Raw genomic sequence first — 26645 nt, forward strand, 5'->3', positions numbered from 1 at the left:
CATTAGCCAAGACACCTTAGCCAAGACACATTAGCCAAGACACCTTAGCCAAGACACATTAGCCAAGACACATTAGCCAAGACACCTTAGCCAAGACACCTTAGCCAAGACACCTTAGCCAAGACACATTAGCCAAGACACCTTATCCAAGTCACCTTAGCCATGACACTTTAGCCAAGACACATTAGCCAAGACACCTTAGCCAAGACACCTTAGCCAAGACACCTTAGCCAAGACACATTAGCCAAGACACCTTAGCCAAGACACATTAGCCAAGACACCTTAGTCAAGACACATTAGCCAAGACACATTAGCCAAGACACATTAGCCAAGACACATTAGCCGAGACACATTAGCCAAGACACATTAGCCAAGACATCTTAGCCAAGACACCTTAGCCAAGACACTTTAGCCAAGACACATTAGCCAAGACACTTTAGCCAAGACACATTAGCCAAGACACATTAGCCAAGACACCTTAGCCAAGACACATTAGCCAAGACACATTAGCCAAGACACCTTAGCCAAGACGTCTTAGCCAAGACACATTAGCCAAGACACTCTAGCCAAGACACATTAGCCAAGACACATTAGCCAAGACACATTAGCCGAGACACCTAAGCCAAGACACATTAGCCAAGACACATTAGCCAAGACACATTCGCCAAGACACCTTAGCCAAGACACCTTAGCCAAGACACTTCATCCAAGACACATTAGCCAAGACACATTAGCCAAGACACATTAGCCAAGACACCTTAGTCAAGACACATTAGCCAAGACACATTAGCCAAGACACCTTAGCCAAGACACGTTAGCCAAGACACATTAGCCAAGACACCTTAGCCAAGACACATTAGCCAAGACACATTAGCCAAGACACATTAGCCAAGACACATTAGCCAAGACACATTAGCCAAGACACATTAGCCAAGACACATTAGCCAAGACACCTTAGCCAAGACACCTTAGCCAAGACACATTAGCCAAGACACCTTCGCCAAGACACATTAGATAAGACACCTTAGCCAAGACACATAAGCCAAGACACATTAGCCGAGACACATTAGCCAAGACACATTAGCCGAGACACATTAGCCTAGACATCTTAGCCAAGACACCTTAGCCAAGACACATTAGCCAAGACACATTAGCCAAGACACCTTAGCCAAGACACCTTAGCCAAGACACGTTAGCCAAGACACATTAGCCAAGACACCTTAGCCAAGACACCTTAGCCAAGACACCTTAGCCAAGACACATAAGCCAAGACACCTTAGCCAAGACACCTTAGCCAAGACACCTTAGCCAAGACACATTAGCCAAGACACCTTAGCCAAGACACCTTAGCCAAGACACATTAGCCAAGACGCATTAGCCAAGACACCTTAGCCAAGACACATTAGCCAAGACACCTTATCCAAGTCACCTTAGCCATGACACTTTAGCCAAGACACATTAGCCAAGACACCTTAGCCAAGACACCTTAGCCAAGACACCTTAGCCAAGACACATTAGCCAAGACACCTTAGCCAAGACACATTAGCCAAGACACCTTAGCCAAGACACATTAGCCAAGACACATTAGCCAAGACACATTAGCCAAGACCCATTAGCCGAGACACATTAGCCAAGACACATTAGCCAAGACATCTTAGCCAAGACACCTTAGCCAAGACACTTTAGCCAAGACACATTAGCCAAGACACCTTAGCCAAGACACATTAGCCAAGACACATTAGCCGAGACACCTTAGCCAAGACACATTAGCCAAGACACATTAGCCAAGACACCTTAGCCAAGACGTCTTAGCCAAGACACATTAGCCAAGACACATTAGCCAAGACACATTAGCCAAGACACATTAGCCAAGACACCTTAGCCGAGACACCTAAGCCAAGACACATTAGCCAAGACACATTAGCCAAGACATATTCGCCAAGACACCTTAGCCAAGACACCTTAGCCAAGACACTTCATCCAAGACACATTAGCCAAGACACATTAGCCAAGACACATTAGCCAAGACACATTAGCCAAGACACCTTAGTCAAGACACATTAGCCAAGACACATTAGCCAAGACACCTTAGCCAAGACACGTTAGCCAAGACACATTAGCCAAGACACCTTAGCCAAGACACCTTAGCCAAGACACATTAGCCAAGACACATTAGCCAAGACACATTAGCCGAGACACCTTAGCCAAGACACATTAGCCAAGACACATTAGCCAAGACACCTTAGCCAAGACACCTTAGCCAAGACACATTAGCCAAGACACCTTCGCCAAGACACATTAGATAAGACACCTTAGCCAAGACACATAAGCCAAGACACCTTAGCCAAGACACATTAGCCAAGACACTTTAGCCAAGACACATTAGCCAAGACACATTAGCCAACACACATAAGCCAAGACACCTTAGCCATACACCTTAGCCAAGACACATTAGCCAAGACACATTAGCCAAGACACATTAGCCAAGACACCTTAGCCATACACCTTAGCCAAAACACATTAGCCAAGACACATTAGCCAAGACACCTTAGCCAAGACACATTAGCCAACACACATAAGCCAAGACACCTTAGCCATACACTTTAGCCAAGACACATTAGCCAAGACACCTTAGCCAAGACACATTAGCCAAGACACCTTAGCCATACACCTTAGCCAAGACACATTAGCCAAGACACATTAGCCAAGACACCTTAGCCAAGACACCTTAGCCAAGACACGTTAGCCAAGACACATTAGCCAAGACACATTAGCCAAGACACATTAGCCAAGACACATTAGCCAAGACACATTAGCCGAGACACATTAGCCAAGACACATTAGCCAAGACACATTAGCCAAGACACCTTAGCCAAGACACCTTAGCCAAAACACATTAGCCAAGACACCTTCGCCAAGACACATTAGATAAGACACCTTAGCCAAGACACATAAGCCAAGACACCTTAGCCAAGACACATTAGCCAAGACACTTTAGCCAAGACACATTAGCCAAGACACATTAGCCGAGACACATTAGCCAAGACACCTTAGCCAAGACACACTAGCCAAGACACATTAGCCAAGACACCTTAGCCATACACCTTAGCCAAGACACATTAGCCAAGACACATTAGCCAAGACACATTAGCCAAGACACCTTAGCCGAGACACCTTAGCCAAGACACCTCAGCCAAGACACATTAGCCAAGACACCTTAGCCAAGACACATTAGCCAAGACACATTAGCCGAGACACATTAGCCTAGACATCTTAGCCAAGACTCCTTAGCCAAGACACATTAGCCAAGACACATTAGCCAAGACACCTTAGCCAAGACACCTTAGCCAAGACACGTTAGCCAAGACACATTAGCCAAGACACCTTAGCCAAGACACCTTAGCCAAGACACCTTAGCCAAGACACATTAGCCAAGACACCTTAGCCAAGACACCTTAGCCAAGACACGTTAGCCAAGACACATTAGCCAAGACACCTTAGCCAAGACACATTAGCCAAGACACATTAGCCAAGACACATTAGCCAAGACACATTAGCCAAGACACCTTAGCCAAGAAATCTTAGCCAAGACACATTAGCCAAGACACATTAGCCGAGACACATTAGCCAAGACACCTTAGCCAAGACACATTCGCCAAGACACCTTAGCCAATACACATTAGCCGAGACACATTAGCCAAGACACATAAGCCAAGACACCTTAGCCAAGACACATTAGCCGAGACACCTTAGCCAAGACACCTTAGCCAAGACAAATTAGTCAAGACACCTTAGCCAAGACACCTTAGCCAAGACACCTTAGCCAAGACACATTAGCCAAGACACATTAGCCAAGACACATTAGCCAAGACACATTAGCCAAGACACCTTAGCCAAGACACCTTAGCCAAGACACATTAGCCAAGACACCTTAGCCAAGACACATTAGCCAAGACACATTAGCCAAGACACCTTAGCCAAGACACATTAGCCAAGACACCTTAGCCGAGACACATTAGCCAAGACACCTTAGCCAAGACACCTTAGCCAAGACACATTAGCCGAGACACATTAGCCAAGACACATTAGCCAAGACACCTTAGCCAAGACACCTTAGCCAAGACACATTAGCCAAGACACATTAGCCAAGACACCTTAGCCAAGACACATTAGCCAAGACACCTTCGCCAAGACACATTAGATAAGACACCTTAGCCAAGAAATCTTAGCCAAGACACATTAGCCAAGACACATTAGCCGAGACACATTAGCCAAGACACCTTAGCCAAGACACATTCGCCAAGACACATTAGCCAAGACACATTAGCCAAGACACATTAGCCAAGACACATTAGCCAAGACACATTAGCCAAGACACCTTAGCCAAAAAATCTTAGCCAATACACATTAGCCGAGACACATAAGCCAAGACACATAAGCCAAGACACCTTAGCCAAGTTACATTAGCCGAGACACCTTAGCCAAGACACCTTAGCCAAGACAAATTAGCCAAGACACATTAGCCAAGACACATTAGCCAAGACACCTTAGCCATACACCTTAGCCAAGACACATTAGCCAAGACACATTAGCCAAGACACCTTAGCCAAGACACGTTAGCCAAGACACATTAGCCAAGACACCTTAGCCAAGACACATTAGCCAAGACACATTAGCCAAGACACATTAGCCAAGACACATTAGCCAAGACACCTTAGCCAAAAAATCTTAGCCAAGACACATTAGCCAAGACACATTAGCCGAGACACATTAGCCAAGACACCTTAGCCAAGACACATTCGCCAAGACACCTTAGCCAATACACATTAGCCGAGACACATTAGCCAAGACACATAAGCCAAGACACCTTAGCCAAGACACATTAGCCGAGACACCTTAGCCAAGACACCTTAGCCAAGACAAATTAGTCAAGACACCTTAGCCAAGACACCTTAGCCAAGACACCTTAGCCAAGACACATTAGCCAAGACACATTAGCCAAGACACATTAGCCAAGACACATTAGCCAAGACACCTTAGCCAAGACACCTAAGCCAACACACATTAGCCAAGACACATTAGCCAAGACACATTAGCCAAGACACATTAGTCAAGACACATTAGCCAAGACACCTTAGCCAAGACACCTTAGCCAAGACACATTAGCCAAGACACCTTAGCCAAGACACCTTAGCCAAGACACCTTAGCCAAGACACCTTAGCCAAGACACCTTAGCCAAGACACATTAGCGAAGACACCTTAGCCAAGACACCTTAGCCAAGACACATTAGCCAAGACACCTTAGCCAAGACACATTAGCCAAGACACATTAGCCAAAACACCTTAGCCAAGACACCTTAGCCAAGACACATTAGCCAAGACACCTTGACCAAGACACCTTAGCCTAGACACATTAGCCAAGACACCTTAGACAAGACACATTAGCCAAGACACCTTAGCCAAGACACCTTAGCCAAGACACCTTAGCCAAGACACCTTAGCCAAGACACATTAGCCAAGACACCTTGACCAAGACACCTTAGCAAAGACACATTAGCCAAGACACATTAGCCAAGACACCTTAGCCAAAACACCTTAGCCAAGACACCTTAGCCAAGACACCTTAGCCAAGACACCTTAGCCAAGACACCTTAGCCAAGACACCTTAGCCAAGACACCTTAGCCAAGACACATTAGCCAAGACACCTTAGCCAAGACACATTAGCCAAGACACCTTAGCCAAGACACCTTAGCCAAGACACATTAGCCAAGACACATTAGAAAAGACACCTTAGCCAAGACACCTTAGCCAAGACACCTTAGCCAAGACACCTTAGCCAAGACACCTTAGCCAAGACACCTTAGCCAAGACACCTTCGCCAAGACACATTAGCCAAGACACCTTAGCCAAGACACCTTAGCCAAGACACCTTAGCCAGAACACCTTAGCCAAGACACCTTAGCCAAGACACCTTAGCCAAGACACCTTAGCCAAGACACATTAGCCTAGACACCTTAGCCAAGACACCTTAGCCAAGACACCTTAGCCAAGACACCTTAGCCAAGACACCTTAGCCAAGACACCTTAGCCAAGACACCTTAGCCAAGACACATTAGAAAAGACACCTTGACCAAGACACCTTAGCAAAGACACATTAGCCAAGACACCTTAGCCAAGACACATTAGCCAAGACACCTTAGCCAAGACACATTAGCCAAGACACCTTAGCCAAGACACCTTAGCCAAGACAACTTAGCCAAGACACCTTAGCCAAGACACATTAGCCAAGACACATTAGCCAAGACACATTAGCCAAGACACCTTAGCCAAGACACCTTAGCCAAGACACATTAGCCAAGACACCTTAGCCAAGACACCTTAGCCAAGACACCTTAGCCAAGACACCTTAGCCAAGACACCTTAGCCAAGACACATTAGCCAAGACACCTTAGCCAAGACACATTAGCCAAGACACATTAGCCAAGACACCTTAACCAAGACACATTAGCCAAGACACCTTAGCCAAGACACATTAGCCAAGACACCTTAGCCAAGACAACTTAGCCAAGACACATTAGCCAAGACACCTTAACCAAGACACATTCGCCAAGACACCTTAGCCAAGACACCTTAGCCAAGACACCTTAGCCAAGACACCTTAGCCAAGACACCTTAGCCAAGACACCTTAGCCAAGACACCTTAGCCAAGACACATTAGCCAAGACACCTTAGCCAAGACACATTAGCCAAGACACCTTAGCCAAGACACCTTAGCCAAGACACCTTAGCCAAGACACCTTAGCCAAGACACATTAGCCAAGACACCTTAGCCAAGACACCTTAGCCAAGACACCTTAGCCAAGACACCTTAGCCAAGACACCTTAACCAAGACACATTAGCCAAGACACCTTAGCCAAGACACCTTAGCCAAGACACCTTAGCCAAGACACCTTAGCCAAGACACATTAGCCAAGACACATTAGCCAAGACACCTTAGCCAAGACACCTTAGCCAAGACACCTTAGCAAAGACACCTTAGCCAAGACACCTTAGCCAAGACACCTTAGCCAAGACACCTTAGCCAAGACACATTAGCCAAGACACCTTAGCCAAGACACATTAGCCAAGACACCTTAGCCAAGACACCTTAGCCAAGACACCTTAGCCAAGACACCTTAGCCAAGACACATTAGCCAAGACACCTTAGCCAAGACACCTTAGCCAAGACACCTTAGCCAAGACACCTTAGCCAAGACACCTCAGCCAAGACACCTTAGCCAAGACACCTTAGCCAAGACACCTTAGCCAAGACACATTAGCCAAGACACATTGGCCAAGACACCTTAGCCAAGACACCTTAGCCAAGACACCTTAGCCAAGACACCTTAGCCAAGACACCTTAGCCAAGACACCTTAGCCAAGACACCTTAGCCAAGACACATTAGCCAAGACACCTTAGCCAAGACACCTTAGCCAAGACACCTTAGCCAAGACACCTTAGCCAAGACACATTAGCCAAGACACCTTAGCCAAGACACCTTAGCCAAGACACCTTAGCCAAGACACCTTAGCCAAGACACCTTAGCCAAGATACCTTAGCCAAGACACCTTAGCCAAGACACCTTAGCCAAGACACATTAGCCAAGACACCTTAGCCAAGACACCTTAGCCAAGACACCTTAGCCAAGACACCTTAGCCAAGACACCTTAGCCAAGACACATTAGCCAAAACACATTAGATAAGACACCTTAGCCAAGACACATTAGCCAAGACACCTTAGCCAAGACACCTTAGCCAAGACACCTTAGCCAAGACACCTTAGCCAAGACACATTAGCCAAGACACATTAGGCAAGACACATTAGCCAAGACACCTTAGCCAAGACACCTTAGCCAAGACACCTTAGCCAAGACACCTTAGCCAAGACACCTTAGCCAAGACACCTTAGCCAAGACACCTTAGCCAAGACACCTTAGCCAAGACACATTAGCCAAGACACCTTAGCCAAGACACCTTAGCCAAGACACATTAGCCAAGACACCTTAGCCAAGACACCTTAGCCAAGACACCTTACCCAAGACACATTAGCCAAGACAACTTAGCCAAGACACCTTAGCCAAGACACCTTAGCCAAGACACCTTAGCCAAGACACATTAGCCAAGACACCTTAGCCAAGACACCTTAGCCAAGACATCTTACCCAAGACACATTAGCCAAGACACCTTAGTCAAGACACCTTAGCCAAGACACCTTAGCCAAGACACCTTAGCCAATACACCTTAGCCAAGACACATTAGCCAAGACACCTTAGCCGAGACACCTTAGCCAAGACACATTAGCCAAGACACCTTAGCCAAGACACCTTAGCCAAGACACCTTAGCCAAGACACATTAGCCAAGACACCTTAGCCAAGACACCTTAGCCAAGACACCCTAGCCAAGACACCTTAGCCAAGACACCCTAGCCAAGACACCTTAGCCAAGACACCTTAGCCAAGACACATTAGCCAAGACACCTTAGCCAAGACACCTTAGCCAAGACACCTTAGCCAAGACACCTTAGCCAAGACACCTTAGCCAAGACACATTAGCCAAGACACCTTAGCCAAGACACATTAGCCAAGACACCTTAGCCAAGACACCTTAGCCAAGACACCTTAGCCAAGACACATTAGCCAAGACACATTAGCCAAGACACCTTAGCCAAGACACCTTAGCCAAGACACCTTAGCCAAGACACCTTAGCCAAGACACCTTAGCCAAGACACCTTAGCCAAGACACCTTAGCCAAGACACCTTAGCCAAGACACATTAGCCAAGACACCTTAGCCAAGACACCTTAGCCAAGACACCTTAGCCAAGACACCTTAGCCAAGACACATTAGCCAAGACACCTTAGCCAAGACACCTTAGCCAAGACACCTTAGCCAAGACACCTTAGCCAAGACACCTTAGCCAAGATACCTTAGCCAAGACACCTTAGCCAAGACACCTTAGCCAAGACACATTAGCCAAGACACCTTAGCCAAGACACCTTAGCCAAGACACCTTAGCCAAGACACCTTAGCCAAGACACCTTAGCCAAGACACATTAGCCAAAACACATTAGATAAGACACCTTAGCCAAGACACATTAGCCAAGACACCTTAGCCAAGACACCTTAGCCAAGACACCTTAGCCAAGACACCTTAGCCAAGACACATTAGCCAAGACACATTAGGCAAGACACATTAGCCAAGACACCTTAGCCAAGACACCTTAGCCAAGACACCTTAGCCAAGACACCTTAGCCAAGACACCTTAGCCAAGACACCTTAGCCAAGACACATTAGCCAAGACACCTTAGCCAAGACACCTTAGCCAAGACACATTAGCCAAGACACCTTAGCCAAGACACCTTAGCCAAGACACCTTACCCAAGACACCTTAGCCAAGACACCTTAGCCAAGACACCTTAGCCAAGACACCTTAGCCAAGACACCTTAGCCAAGACACATTAGCCAAGACACCTTAGCCAAGACACCTTAGCCAAGACACCTTACCCAAGACACATTAGCCAAGACACCTTAGTCAAGACACCTTAGCCAAGACACCTTAGCCAAGACACCTTAGCCAATACACCTTAGCCAAGACACATTAGCCAAGACACCTTAGCCGAGACACCTTAGCCAAGACACATTAGCCAAGACACCTTAGCCAAGACACCTTAGCCAAGACACCTTAGCCAAGACACATTAGCCAAGACACCTTAGCCAAGACACCTTAGCCAAGACACCCTAGCCAAGACACCTTAGCCAAGACACCCTAGCCAAGACACCTTAGCCAAGACACCTTAGCCAAGACACATTAGCCAAGACACCTTAGCCAAGACACATTAGATATGACACCTTAGCCAAGACACCTTAGCCAAGACACCTTAGCCAAGACACCTTAGCCAAGACACCTTAGCCAAGACACATTAGCCAAGACACCTTAGCCAAGACACCTTAGCCAAGACACCTTAGCCAAGACACATTAGCCAAGACACCTTAGCCAAGACACCTTAGCCAAGACACATTAGCCACCTTAGCCAAGACACATTAGCCAAGACACATTAGCCAAGACACCTTAGCCAAGACACCTTAGCCAAGACACCTTAGCCAAGACACCTTAGCCAAGACACATTCGCCAAGACACCGTAGCCAAGACACATTAGCCAAGACACCTTAGCCAAGACACCTTAGCCAAGACACATTAGCCAAGACACCTTAGCCAAGACACCTTAGCCAAGACACCTTAGCCAAGACACCTTAGCCAAGACACCTTAGCCAAGACACCTTAGCCGAGACACATTAGCCAAGACACCTTAGCCAAGACACCTTAGCCAAGACACCTTAGCCAAGACACCTTAGCCAAGACACCTTAGCCAAGACACATTAGCGAAGACACATTAGCCAAGACACCTTAGCCAAGACACCTTAGCCAAGACACCTTAGCCAAGACACATTAGCCAAGACACCTTAGCCAAGACACCTTAGCCAAGACACCTTAGCCAAGACACCTTAGCCAAGACACCTTAGCCAAGACACCTTAGCCAAGACACCCTAGCCAAGACACCTTAGCCAAGACACCCTAGCCAAGACACCTTAGCCAAGACACCCTAGCCAAGACACCTTAGCCAAGACACCTTAGCCAAGACACCTTAGCCAAGACACGTTAGCCAAGACACATTAGCCAAGACACCTTAGCCAAGACACATTAGCCAAGACACATAAGCCAAGACACCTTAGCCAAGTTACATTAGCCGAGACACCTTAGCCAAGACACCTTAGCCAAGACACCTTAGCCAAGACAAATTAGTCAAGACACCTTAGCCAAGACACCTTAGCCAAGACACCTTAGCCAAGACACATTAGCCAAGACACATTAGCCAAGACACCTTAGCCAAGACACCTAAGTCAACACACATTAGCCAAGACACCTTAGCCAAGACACCTTAGCCAAGACACCTTAGCCAAGACACCTTAGCCAAGACACATTAGCCAAGACACCTTAGCCGAGACACATTAGCCAAGACACCTTAGCCAAGACACCTTAGCCAAGACACATTAGCCGAGACACATTAGCCAAGACACATTAGCCAAGACACATTAGCCAAGACACCTTAGCCAAGACACCTTAGCCAAGACACATTAGCCAAGACACCTTAGCCAAGACACATTAGATAAGACACCTTAGCCGAGACACATTAGCCAAGACACATTAGCCAAGACACCTTAGCCAAGACACATTAGCCAAGACACATTAGCCGAGACACATTAGCCTAGACATCTTAGCCAAGACACCTTAGCCAAGACACATTAGCCAAGACACATTAGCCAAGACACTTTAGCCAAGACACATTAGCCTAGACATCTTAGCCAAGACACATTAGCCAAGACACATTAGCCAAGACACATTAGCCAAGACACTTTAGCCAAGACACATTAGCCAAGACACATTAGCCAAGACACCTTAGCCAAGACACACTAGCCAAGACACATTAGCCAAAACACTTTCGCCAAGACACCTTAGCCAATACACATTAGCCGAGACACATTAGCCAAGACACATAAGCCAAGACACATAAGCCAAGACACCTTAGCCAAGACACATTAGCCAAGACACATTAGCCGAGACACATTAGCCTAGACATCTTAGCCAAGACACCTTAGCCAAGACACATTAGCCAAGACACATTAGCCAAGACACATTAGCCGAGACACATTAGCCTAGACATCTTAGCCAAGACACCTTAGCCAAGACACATTAGCCAAGACACATTAGCCAAGACACTTTAGCCAAGACACATTAGCCTAGACATCTTAGCCAAGACACCTTAGCCAAGACACATTAGCCAAGACACATTAGCCAAGACACTTTAGCCAAGACACGTTAGCCAAGACACATTAGCCAAGACACCTTAGCCAAGACACCTTAGCCAAGACACCTTAGCCAAGACACATTAGCCAAGACACCTTAGCCAAGACACCTTAGCCAAGACACGTTAGCCAAGACACATTAGCCAAGACACCTTAGCCAAGACACATTAGCCAAGACACATTAGCCAAGACACATTAGCCAAGACACATTAGCCGAGACACATTAGCCAGGACATCTTAGCCAAGACACCTTAGCCAAGACACATTAGCCAAGACACATTAGCCAAGACACCTTAGCCAAGACACCTTAGCCAAGACACGTTAGCCAAGACACATTAGCCAAGACACCTTAGCCAAGACACCTTAGCCAAGACACCTTAGCCAAGACACATTAGCCAAGACACCTTAGCCAAGACACCTTAGCCAAGACACGTTAGCCAAGACACATTAGCCAAGACACCTTAGCCAAGACACATAAGCCAAGACACATTAGCCAAGACACATTAGCCAAGACACATTAGCCAAGACACCTTAGCCAAGAAATCTTAGCCAAGACACATTAGCCAAGACACATTAGCCGAGACACATTAGCCAAGACACCTTAGCCAAGACACATTCGCCAAGACACCTTAGCCAATACACATTAGCCGAGACACATTAGCCAAGACACATAAGCCAAGACACCTTAGCCAAGACACATTAGCCGAGACACCTTAGCCAAGACACCTTAGCCAAGACAAATTAGTCAAGACACCTTAGCCAAGACACCTTAGCCAAGACACCTTAGCCAAGACACATTAGCCAAGACACATTAGCCAAGACACATTAGCCAAGACACATTAGCCAAGACACCTTAGCCAAGACACCTTAGCCAAGACACATTAGCCAAGACACCTTAGCCAAGACACATTAGCCAAGACACATTAGCCAAGACACCTTAGCCAAGACACATTAGCCAAGACACCTTAGCCAAGACACATTAGCCAAGACACCTTAGCCAAGACACCTTAGCCAAGACACATTAGCCAAGACACATTAGCCAAGACACATTAGCCAAGACACCTTAGCCAAGACACCTTAGCCAAGACACATTAGCCAAGACACATTAGCCAAGACACCTTAGCCAAGACACATTAGCCAAGACACCTTTGCCAAGACACATTAGATAAGACACCTTAGCCAAGAAATCTTAGCCAAGACACATTAGCCAAGACACATTAGCCGAGACACATTAGCCAAGACACCTTAGCCAAGACACATTCGCCAAGACACCTTAGCCAATACACATTAGCCGAGACACATTAGCCAAGACACATAAGCCAAGACACCTTAGCCAAGTTACATTAGCCGAGACACCTTAGCCAAGACACCTTAGCCAAGACAAATTAGCCAAGACACATTAGCCAAGCCACATTAGCCAAGACACATTCGCCAAGACACCTTAGCCAATACACATTAGCCGAGACACATTAGCCAAGACACCTTAGCCAAGACACATTAGCCAAGACACCTTAGCCAAGACACATTAGCCAAAACACATTATCCGAGACACATTAGCCTAGACATCTTAGCCAAGACACCTTAGCCAAGACACATTAGCCAAGACACATTAGCCAAGACACATTAGCCAAGACACATTAGCCGAGACACATTAGCCAAGACACCTTAGCCAAGACACATTCGCCAAGACACCTTAGCCAATACACATTAGCCGAGACACATTAGCCAAGACACATAAGCCAAGACACCTTAGCCAAGACACATTAGCCGAGACACCTTAGCCAAGACACCTTAGCCAAGACAAATTAGTCAAGACACCTTAGCCAAGACACCTTAGCCAAGACACCTTAGCCAAGACACATTAGCCAAGACACATTAGCCAAGACACATTAGCCAAGACACATTAGCCAAGACACCTTAGCCAAGACACCTAAGCCAACACACATTAGCCAAGACACCTTAGCCAAGACACCTTAGCCAAGACACCTTAGCCAAGACACCTTAGCCAAGACACATTAGCCAAGACACCTTAGCCAAGACACCTTAGCCAAGACACATTAGCCGAGACACATTAGCCAAGACACATTAGCCAAGACACATTAGCCAAGACACCTTAGCCAAGACACCTTAGCCAAGACACATTAGCCAAGACACCTTCGCCAAGACACATTAGATAAGACACCTTAGCCAAGACACATAAGCCAAGACACCTTAGCCAAGACACATTAGCCAAGACACTTTAGCCAAGACACATTAGCCAAGACACATTAGCCAACACACATTAGCCAAGACACCTTAGCCAAGACACATTAGCCAAGACACATTAGCCAAGACACCTTAGCCATACACCTTAGCCAAGACACATTAGCCAAGACACATTAGCCAAGACACATTAGCCAAGACACCTTAGCCAAGACACCTTAGCCGAGACACCTTAGCCAAGACACCTTAGCCAAGACACATTAGCCAAGACACCTTAGCCAAGACACATTAGCCAAGACACATTAGCCGAGACACATTAGCCTAGACATCTTAGCCAAGACACCTTAGCCAAGACACATTAGCCAAGACACATTAGCCAAGACACTTTAGCCAAGACACATTAGCCTAGACATCTTAGCCAAGACACCTTAGCCAAGACACATTAGCCAAGACACATTAGCCAAGACACTTTAGCCAAGACACATTAGCCAAGACACATTAGCCAAGACACCTTAGCCAAGACACATTAGCCAAGACACATTAGCCAAGACACATTCGCCAAGACACCTTAGCCAATACACATTAGCCGAGACACATTAGCCAAGACACATAAGCCAAGACACATAAGCCAAGACACCTTAGCCAAGACACATTAGCCAAGACACATTAGCCGAGACACATTAGCCTAGACATCTTAGCCAAGACACCTTAGCCAAGACACATTAGGCAAGACACATTAGCCAAGACACATTAGCCGAGACACATTAGCCTAGACATCTTAGCCAAGACACCTTAGCCAAGACACATTAGCCAAGACACATTAGCCAAGACACTTTAGCCAAGACACATTAGCCTAGACATCTTAGCCAAGACACCTTAGCCAAGACACATTAGCCAAGACACATTAGCCAAGACACTTTAGCCAAGACACATTAGCCAAGACACATTAGCCAAGACACCTTAGCCAAGACACATTAGCCAAGACACCTTAGCCAAGACACATTCGCCAAGACACCTTAGCCAATACACATTAGCCGAGACACATTAGCCAAGACACATAAGCCAAGACACATAAGCCAAGACACCTTAGCCAAGACACATTAGCCAAGACACTTTAGCCAAGACACATTAGCCAAGACACATTAGCCGAGACACATTAGCCAAGACACCTTAGCCAAGACACATTAGCCAAGACACATTAGCCAAGACACCTTAGCCATACACCTTAGCCAAGACACATTAGCCAAGACACATTAGCCAAGACACATTAGCCAAGACACCTTAGCCGAGACACCTTAGCCAAGACACCTTAGCCAAGACACATTAGCCAAGACACCTTAGCCAAGACACATTAGCCTAGACATCTTAGCCAAGACACCTTAGCCAAGACACATTAGCCAAGACACATTAGCCAAGACACTTTAGCCAAGACACATTAGCCAAGACACATTAGCCAAGACACCTTAGCCAAGACACATTAGCCAAGACACCTTAGCCAAGACACATTCGCCAAGACACCTTAGCCAATACACATTAGCCGAGACACATTAGCCAAGACACATAAGCCAAGACACATAAGCCAAGACACCTTAGCCAAGACACATTAGCCAAGACACTTTAGCCAAGACACATTAGCCAAGACACATTAGCCGAGACACATTAGCCAAGACACCTTAGCCAAGACACATTAGCCAAGACACATTAGCCAAGACACCTTAGCCATACACCTTAGCCAAGACACATTAGCCAAGACACATTAGCCAAGACACATTAGCCAAGACACCTTAGCCGAGACACCTTAGCCAAGACACCTTAGCCAAGACACATTAGCCAAGACACCTTAGCCAAGACACATTAGCCAAGACACATTAGCCGAGACACATTAGCCTAGACATCTTAGCCAAGACACCTTAGCCAAGACACATTAGCCAAGACACCTTAGCCACGACACATTAGCCGAGACACATTAGCCGAGACACATTAGCCAAGACACCTTAGCCAAGACACCTTAGCCAAGACACCTTAGCCAAGACACATTAGCCAAGACACATTAGCCAAGACACCTTAGCCAAGACACATTAGCCAAGACACATTAGCCAAGACACATTAGCCAAGACACATTAGCCAAGACACCTTAGCCAAGAAATCTTAGCCAAGACACATTAGCCAAGACACATTAGCCGAGACACATTAGCCAAGACACCTTAGCCAAGACACATTCGCCAAGACACCTTAGCCAATACACATTAGCCGAGACACATTAGCCAAGACACATAAGCCAAGACACCTTAGCCAAGACACATTAGCCGAGACACCTTAGCCAAGACACCTTAGCCAAGACAAATTAGTCAAGACACCTTAGCCAAGACACCTTAGCCAAGACACCTTAGCCAAGACACATTAGCCAAGACACATTAGCCAAGACACATTAGCCAAGACACATTAGCCAAGACACCTTAGCCAAGACACCTAAGCCAACACACATTAGCCAAGACACCTTAGCCAAGACACCTTAGCCAAGACACCTTAGCCAAGACACCTTAGCCAAGACACATTAGCCAAGACACCTTAGCCGAGACACATTAGCCAAGACACCTTAGCCAAGACACCTTAGCCAAGACACATTAGCCGAGACACATTAGCCAAGACACATTAGCCAAGACACATTAGCCAAGACACCTTAGCCAAGACACCTTAGCCAAGACACATTAGCCAAGACACCTTCGCCAAGACACATTAGATAAGACACCTTAGCCAAGACACATAAGCCAAGACACCTTAGCCAAGACACATTAGCCAAGACACTTTAGCCAAGACACATTAGCCAAGACACATTAGCCAACACACATTAGCCAAGACACCTTAGCCAAGACACATTAGCCAAGACACATTAGCCAAGACACCTTAGCCATACACCTTAGCCAAGACACATTAGCCAAGACACATTAGCCAAGACACATTAGCCAAGACACCTTAGCCAAGACACCTTAGCCGAGACACCTTAGCCAAGACACCTTAGCCAAGACACATTAGCCAAGACACCTTAGCCAAGACACATTAGCCAAGACACATTAGCCGAGACACATTAGCCTAGACATCTTAGCCAAGACACCTTAGCCAAGACACATTAGCCAAGACATATTAGCCAAGACACTTTAGCCAAGATACCTTAGCCAAGACACATTAGCCAAGACACCTTAGCCAAGACACATTAGCCAAGACACATTAGCCAAGACACTTTAGCCAAGACACATTAGCCAAGACACATTAGCCAAGACACCTTAGCCAAGACACATTAGCCAAGACACATTAGCCAAGACACCTTAGCCATGACACTTTAGCCAAGACACATTAGCCAAGACACCTTAGCCATGACACATTAGCCAAGACACCTTAGCCAAGACACTTTAGCCAAGACACATTAGCCAAGACACCTTAGCCAAGACACCTTAGCCAAGACACATTAGCCAAGACACATTAGCCAAGACACCTTAGCCAAGACACCTTAGCCAAGACACATTAGCCAAGACACATTAGCCAAGACACCTTAGCCAAGACACCTTAGCCAAGACACCTTAGCCAAGACACATTAGCCAAGACACCTTAGCCAAGACACATTAGCCAAGACACCTTAGCCAAGACACATTAGCCAAGACACATTAGCCAAGACACATTAGCCAAGACACATTAGCCGAGACACATTAGCCAAGACACCTTAGCCAAGACATCTTAGCCAAGACACCTTAGCCAAGACACTTCAGCCAAGACACATTAGCCAAGACACTTTAGCCAAGACACATTAGCCAAGACACATTAGAAAAGACACATTAGCCAAGACACATTAGCCAAGACACATTAGCCAAGACACCTTAGCCAAGACGTCTTAGCCAAGACACATTAGCCAAGACACACTAGCCAAGACACTTTAGCCTAGACACATTAGCCGAGACACATTAGCCAAGACACCTTAGCCAAGACACCTTAGCCAAGACACATTAGCCGAGACACATTAGCCAAGACACATTAGCCAAGACACATTAGCCAAGACACCTTAGCCAAGACACCTTAGCCAAGACACATTAGCCAAGACACCTTAGCCAAGACACATTAGATAAGACACCTTAGCCAAGACACATAAGCCAAGACACCTTAGCCAAGACACATTAGCCAAGACACTTTAGCCAAGACACATTAGCCAAGACACATTAGCCAACACACATTAGCCAAGACATCTTAGCCAAGACACCTTAGCCAAGACACTTTAGCCAAGACACATTAGCCAAGACACCTTAGCCATACACCTTAGCCAAGACACATTAGCCAAGACACATTAGCCAAGACACATTAGCCAAGACACCTTAGCCAAGACACCTTAGCCGAGACACCTTAGCCAAGACACCTAAGCCAACACACATTAGCCAAGACACCTTAGCCAAGACACCTTAGCCAAGACACCTTAGCCAAGACACCTTAGCCAAGACACATTAGCCAAGACACCTTAGCCGAGACACATTAGCCAAGACACCTTAGCCAAGACACCTTAGCCAAGACACATTAGCCGAGACACATTAGCCAAGACACATTAGCCAAGACACATTAGCCAAGACACCTTAGCCAAGACACCTTAGCCAAGACACATTAGCCAAGACACCTTCGCCAAGACACATTAGATAAGACACCTTAGCCAAGACACATAAGCCAAGACACCTTAGCCAAGACACATTAGCCAAGACACTTTAGCCAAGACACATTAGCCAAGACACATTAGCCAACACACATTAGCCAAGACACCTTAGCCAAGACACATTAGCCAAGACACATTAGCCAAGACACCTTAGCCATACACCTTAGCCAAGACACATTAGCCAAGACACATTAGCCAAGACACATTAGCCAAGACACCTTAGCCAAGACACCTTAGCCGAGACACCTTAGCCAAGACACCTTAGCCAAGACACATTAGCCAAGACACCTTAGCCAAGACACATTAGCCAAGACACATTAGCCGAGACACATTAGCCTAGACATCTTAGCCAAGACACCTTAGCCAAGACACATTAGCCAAGACACATTAGCCAAGACACTTTAGCCAAGACACCTTAGCCAAGACACATTAGCCAAGACACCTTAGCCAAGACACATTAGCCAAGACACATTAGCCAAGACACTTTAGCCAAGACACATTAGCCAAGACACATTAGCCAAGACACCTTAGCCAAGACACATTAGCCAAGACACATTAGCCAAGCCACATTAGCCAAGACACTTTAGCCAAGACACATTAGCCAAGACACATTAGCCGAGACACATTAGCCAAGACACCTTAGCCAAGACACATTAGCCAAGACACATTAGCCAAGACACCTTAGCCATACACCTTAGCCAAGACACATTAGCCAAGACACATTAGCCAAGACACATTAGCCAAGACACCTTAGCCGAGACACCTTAGCCAAGACACCTTAGCCAAGACACCTTAGCCAAGAAATCTTAGCCAAGACACATTAGCCAAGACACATTAGCCGAGACACATTAGCCAAGACACCTTAGCCAAGACACATTCGCCAAGACACCTTAGCCAATACACATTAGCCGAGACACATTAGCCAAGACACATAAGCCAAGACACCTTAGCCAAGACACATTAGCCGAGACACCTTAGCCAAGACACCTTAGCCAAGACAAATTAGTCAAGACACCTTAGCCAAGACACCTTAGCCAAGACACCTTAGCCAAGACACATTAGCCAAGACACATTAGCCAAGACACATTAGCCAAGACACATTAGCCAAGACACCTTAGCCAAGACACCTAAGCCAACACACATTAGCCAAGACACCTTAGCCAAAACACCTTAGCCAAGACACCTTAGCCAAGACACCTTAGCCAAGACACATTAGCCAAGACACCTTAGCCGAGACACATTAGCCAAGACACCTTAGCCAAGACACCTTAGCCAAGACACATTAGCCGAGACACATTAGCCAAGACACATTAGCCAAGACACATTAGCCAAGACACCTTAGCCAAGACACCTTAGCCAAGACACATTAGCCAAGACACCTTCGCCAAGACACATTAGATAAGACACCTTAGCCAAGACACATAAGCCAAGACACCTTAGCCAAGACACATTAGCCAAGACACTTTAGCCAAGACACATTAGCCAAGACACATTAGCCAACACACATTAGCCAAGACACCTTAGCCAAGACACATTAGCCAAGACACATTAGCCAAGACACCTTAGCCATACACCTTAGCCAAGACACATTAGCAAAGACACATTAGCCAAGACACATTAGCCAAGACACCTTAGCCAAGACACCTTAGCCGAGACACCTTAGCCAAGACACCTTAGCCAAGACACATTAGCCAAGACACCTTAGCCAAGACACATTAGCCAAGACACATTAGCCGAGACACATTAGCCTAGACACATTAGCCAAGACACCTTAGCCAAGACACCTTAGCCAAGACACATTAGCCAAGACACATTAGCCAAGACACCTTAGCCAAGACACCTTAGCCAAGACACCTTAGCCAAGACACATTAGCCAAGACACCTTAGCCAAGACACATTAGCCAAGACACCTTAGCCAAGACACATTAGCCAAGACACATTAGCCAAGACACATTAGCCAAGACACATTAGCCGAGACACATTAGCCAAGACACATTAGCCAAGACATCTTAGCCAAGACACCTTAGCCAAGACACTTTAGCCAAGACACCTTAGCCAAGACACTTTAGCCAAGACACATTAGCCAAGACACATTAGCCAAGACACCTTAGCCAAGACACATTAGCCAAGACACATTAGCCAAGACACCTTAGCCAAGACGTCTTAGCCAAGACACATTAGCCAAGACACACTAGCCAAGACACTTTAGCCTAGACACATTAGCCCAGACACCTTAGCCAAGACACCTTAGCAAAGACATATTAGCCAAGACACATTAGCCTAGACACATTAGCCGAGACACCTTAGCCAAGACACCTTAGCGAAGACACATCAGCCAAGGCACATTAGCCAAGACACCTTAGCCAAAACACCTTACCCAAGACACCTTAGCCAAGACACATTAGCCAAGACACCTTAGCCAAGACACCTTAGCCGAGACACCTTAGCCAAGACACCTTAGCCAAGACACATTAGCCAAGACACCTTAGCCAAGACACATTAGCCAAGACACATTAGCCGAGACACATTAGCCTAGACACATTAGCCAAGACACCTTAGCCAAGACACCTTAGCCAAGACACATTAGCCAAGACACATTAGCCAAGACACCTTAGCCAAGACACCTTAGCCAAGACACCTTAGCCAAGACACATTAGCCAAGACACCTTAGCCAAGACACATTAGCCAAGACACCTTAGCCAAGACACATTAGCCAAGACACATTAGCCAAGACACATTAGCCAAGACACATTAGCCGAGACACATTAGCCAAGACACTTTAGCCTAGACACATTAGCCCATACACCTTAGCCAAGACACCTTAGCCAAGACACCTTAGCAAAGACATATTAGAAAAGACACATTAGCCTAGACACATTAGCCGAGACACCTTAGCCAAGACACCTTAGCGAAGACACATTAGCCAAGGCACATTAGCCAAGACACCTTAGCCAAAACACCTTAGCCAAGACACCTTAGCCAAGACACTTTAGCCAAGACACCTTAGTCAAGACACCTTAGCCAAGACATATTAGCCAAGACACATTAGCCAAGACACCTTAGCCAAGACACCTTAGCCAAGACATATTAGCCAAGACACATTAGCCAAGACACCTTAGTCAAGACACATTAGCCAAGACACATTAGCCAAGACACATTAGCCAAGACACCTTAGCCAAGACACATTAGCCAAGACACCTTAGCCAAGACACCTTAGCCAAGACACCTTAGCCAAGACACCTTAGCCAAGACACATTAGCCAAGACACCTTAGCCAAGACACCTTAGCCAAGACACGTTAGCCAAGACACATTAGCCAAGACACCTTAGCCAAGACACATTAGCCAAGACACCTTAGCCGAGACACCTTAGCCAAGACACCTTAGTCAAGACACATTAGCCAAGACACCTTAGCCAAGACACATTAGCCGAGACACCTTAGCCAAGACACTCTAGCCAAGACACATTAGCCAAGACACATTAGCCAAGACACCTTAGCCGAGACACCTAAGCCAAGACACATTAGCCAAGACACATTAGCCAAGACACATTAGCCAAGACACCTTAGCCAAGACACATTAGCCAAGACACTTCATCCAAGACACATTAGCCAAGACACATTAGCCAAGACACATTAGCCAAGACACATTAGCCAAGACACCTTAGTCAAGACACATTAGCCAAGACACATTAGCCAAGACACATTAGCCAAGACACCTTAGCCAAGACACATTAGCCAAGACACCTTAGCCAAGACACCTTAGCCAAGACACCTTAGCCAAGACACATTAGCCAAGACACCTTAGCCAAGACACCTTAGCCAAGACACCTTAGCCAAGACACTTTAGCCAAGACACCTTAGCCAAGACACATTAGCCAAGACACATTAGCCAAGACACATTAGCCAAGACACATTAGCCGAGACACATTAGCCAAGACACATTAGCCAAGACACATTAGCCAAGACACCTTAGCCACGACACCTTAGCCAAGACACATTAGCCAAGACACATTAGATAAGACACCTTAGCCAAGACACATAAGCCAAGACACCTTAGCCAAGGCACATTAGCCAAGACACTTTAGCCAAGACACATTAGCCAAGACACATTAGCCAACACACATTAGCCAAGACACCTTAGCCAAGACACATTAGCCAAGACACATTAGCCGAGACACCTTAGCCAAGACACTCTAGCCAAGACACATTAGCCAAGACACATTAGCCGAGACACCTTAGCCGAGACACCTAAGCCAAGACACATTAGCCAAGACACATTAGCCAAGACACATTAGCCAGGACACCTTAGCCAAGACACATTAGCCAAGACACTTCATCCAAGACACATTAGCCAAGACACATTAGCCAAGACACATTTGCCAAGACACCTTAATCAAGACACATTAGCCAAGACACATTAGCCAAGACACATTAGCCAAGACACCTTAGCCAAGACACATTAGCCAAGACACCTTAGCCAAGACACCTTAGCCAAGACACCTTAGCCAAGACACATTAGCCAAGACACCTTAGCCAAGACACCTTAGCCAAGACACGTTAGCCAAGACACATTAGCCAAGACACATTAGCCAAGACACATTAGCCAAGACACATTAGCCAAGACACCTTAGCCAAGACACATTAGCCAAGACACTTCATCCAAGACACATTAGCCAAGACACATTAGCCAAGACACATTAGCCAAGACACATTAGCCAAGACACCTTAGTCAAGACACATTAGCCAAGACACATTAGATAAGACACCTTAGCCAAGACACATAAGCCAAGACACCTTAGCCAAGACACATTAGCCAAGACACTTTAGCCAAGACACATTAGCCAAGACACATTAGCCAACACACATTAGCCAAGACATCTTAGCCAAGACACCTTAGCCAAGACACTTTAGCCAAGACACATTAGCCAAGACACTTTAGCCAAGACACATTAGCCAAGACACCTTAGCCAAGAAATCTTAGCCAAGACACATTAGCCAAGACACATTAGCCGAGACACATTAGCCAAGACACCTTAGCCAAGACACATTCGCCAAGACACCTTAGCCAATACACATTAGCCGAGACACATTAGCCAAGACACATAAGCCAAGACACCTTAGCCAAGACACATTAGCCGAGACACCTTAGCCAAGACACCTTAGCCAAGACAAATTAGTCAAGACACCTTAGCCAAGACACCTTAGCCAAGACACCTTAGCCAAGACACCTTAGCCAAGACACATTAGCCGAGACACATTAGCCAAGACACATTAGCCAAGACACCTTAGCCAAGACACCTTAGCCAAGACACATTAGCCAAGACACCTTAGCCGAGACACATTAGCCAAGACACCTTAGCCAAGACACCTTAGCCAAGACACATTAGCCGAGACACATTAGCCAAGACACATTAGCCAAGACACATTAGCCAAGACACCTTAGCCAAGACACCTTAGCCAAGACACATTAGCCAAGACACATTAGCCAAGACACTTTAGCCAAGACACATTAGCCAAGACACCTTAGCCAAGAAATCTTAGCCAAGACACATTAGCCAAGACACATTAGCCGAGACACATTAGCCAAGACACCTTAGCCAAGACACGTTCGCCAAGACACCTTAGCCAATACACATTAGCCGAGACACATTAGCCAAGACACATAAGCCAAGACACCTTAGCCAAGACACATTAGCCGAGACACCTTAGCCAAGACACATTAGCCAAGACACATTAGCCAAGACACATTAGCCAAGACACATTAGCCAAGACACCTTAGCCAAGACACCTAAGCCAACACACATTAGCCAAGACACCTTAGCCAAAACACCTTAGCCAAGACACCTTAGCCAAGACACCTTAGCCAAGACACATTAGCCAAGACACCTTAGCCGAGACACATTAGCCAAGACACCTTAGCCAAGACACCTTAGCCAAGACACATTAGCCGAGACACATTAGCCAAGACACATTAGCCAAGACACATTAGCCAAGACACCTTCGCCAAGACACATTAGATAAGACACCTTAGCCAAGACACATAAGCCAAGACACCTTAGCCAAGACACATTAGCCAAGACACTTTAGCCAAGACACATTAGCCAAGACACATTAGCCAAGACACATTAGCCAAGACACCTTAGCCAAGACACATTAGCCAAGACACATTAGCCAAGACACCTTAGCCATACACCTTAGCCAAGACACTTTAGCCAAGACACATTAGCCAAGACACATTAGCCAAGACACCTTAGCCAAGACACCTTAGCCGAGACACCTTAGCCAAGACACCTTAGCCAAGACACATTAGCCAAGACACCTTAGCCAAGACACATTAGCCAAGACACATTAGCCAAGACACCTTAGCCAAGACACCTAAGCCAACACACATTAGCCAAGACACCTTAGCCAAAACACCTTAGCCAAGACACCTTAGCCAAGACACCTTAGCCAAGACACATTAGCCAAGACACCTTAGCCGAGACACATTAGCCAAGACACCTTAGCCAAGACACCTTAGCCAAGACACATTAGCCGAGACACATTAGCCAAGACACATTAGCCAAGACACATTAGCCAAGACACCTTCGCCAAGACACATTAGATAAGACACCTTAGCCAAGACACATAAGCCAAGACACCTTAGCCAAGACACATTAGCCAAGACACTTTAGCCAAGACACATTAGCCAAGCCACATTAGCCAAGACACATTAGCCAAGACACCTTAGCCAAGACACATTAGCCAAGACACATTAGCCAAGACACCTTAGCCATACACCTTAGCCAAGACACTTTAGCCAAGACACATTAGCCAAGACACATTAGCCAAGACACCTTAGCCAAGACACCTTAGCCGAGACACCTTAGCCAAGACACCTTAGCCAAGACACATTAGCCAAGACACCTTAGCCAAGACACATTAGCCAAGACACATTAGCCGAGACACATTAGCCTAGACACATAAGCCAAGACACCTTAGCCAAGACACCTTAGCCAAGACACATTAGCCAAGACACATTAGCCAAGACACCTTAGCCAAGACACCTTAGCCAAGACACCTTAGCCAAGACACATTAGCCAAGACACCTTAGCCAAGACACATTAGCCAACACACATTAGCCAAGACACATTAGCCAAGACACATTAGCCAAGACACATTAGCCAAGACACATTAGCCGAGACACATTAGCCAAGACACATTAGCCAAGACATCTTAGCCAAGACACCTTAGCCAAGACACTTTAGCCAAGACACCTTAGCCAAGACACTTTAGCCAAGACACATTAGCCAAGACACCTTAGCCAAGACACCTTAGCCAAGACACCTTAGCCAAGACACCTTAGCCAAGACACCTTAGCCAAGACACCATAGCCAAGACACCTTAGCCAAGACACCTTAGCCAAGACACATTAGCCAAGACACCTTAGCCAAGACACATTAGCCAAGACACATTAGCCAAGACACCTTAGCCAAGACGTCTTAGCCAAGACACATTAGCCAAGACACACTAGCCAAGACACTTTAGCCTAGACACATTAGCCCAGACACCTTAGCCAAGACACCTTAGCAAAGACATATTAGCCAAGACACATTAGCCTAGACACATTAGCCGAGACACCTTAGCCAAGACACCTTAGCGAAGACACATTAGCCAAGGCACATTAGCCAAGACACCTTAGCCAAAACACCTTACCCAAGACACCTTAGCCAAGACACATTAGCCAAGACACCTTAGCCAAGACACCTTAGCCGAGACACCTTAGCCAAGACACCTTAGCCAAGACACATTAGCCAAGACACCTTAGCCAAGACACATTAGCCAAGACACATTAGCCGAGACACATTAGCCAA

At 46.3% G+C, this 26645-nt stretch overlaps 2 long non-coding RNA genes across 3 annotated transcripts; both read right to left on the reverse strand.

Annotated features, from left to right (window-relative positions):
• Positions 1 to 724: 724 nt before the first annotated feature.
• On the reverse strand, positions 725 to 26245 carry LOC125774366 (uncharacterized). Of its 2 annotated transcripts, none has more exons than XR_007420850.1 (3): positions 26119 to 26245; positions 5218 to 5301; positions 725 to 953 (listed from the first exon to the last, which is right to left on the reverse strand). It is a non-coding gene; the product is annotated as an uncharacterized LOC125774366 (long non-coding RNA). The 2 variants fall into 2 exon arrangements; XR_007420849.1 differs by lacking the exon at positions 26119 to 26245 and adding an exon at positions 25909 to 25993 and having other exon boundaries at positions 5218 to 5343.
• Positions 5754 to 24121, reverse strand: LOC125774370 (uncharacterized). Its single transcript, XR_007420853.1, has 3 exons — positions 24049 to 24121; positions 18075 to 18228; positions 5754 to 5791 (listed from the first exon to the last, which is right to left on the reverse strand). It is a non-coding gene; the product is annotated as an uncharacterized LOC125774370 (long non-coding RNA).
• Positions 26246 to 26645: the final 400 nt, after the last annotated feature.

Source organism: Anopheles funestus, unplaced genomic scaffold (assembly GCF_943734845.2).
Source record: "Anopheles funestus unplaced genomic scaffold, idAnoFuneDA-416_04 scaffold_65_ctg1, whole genome shotgun sequence".
Lineage (NCBI taxonomy): Eukaryota > Metazoa > Arthropoda > Insecta > Diptera > Culicidae > Anopheles > Anopheles funestus.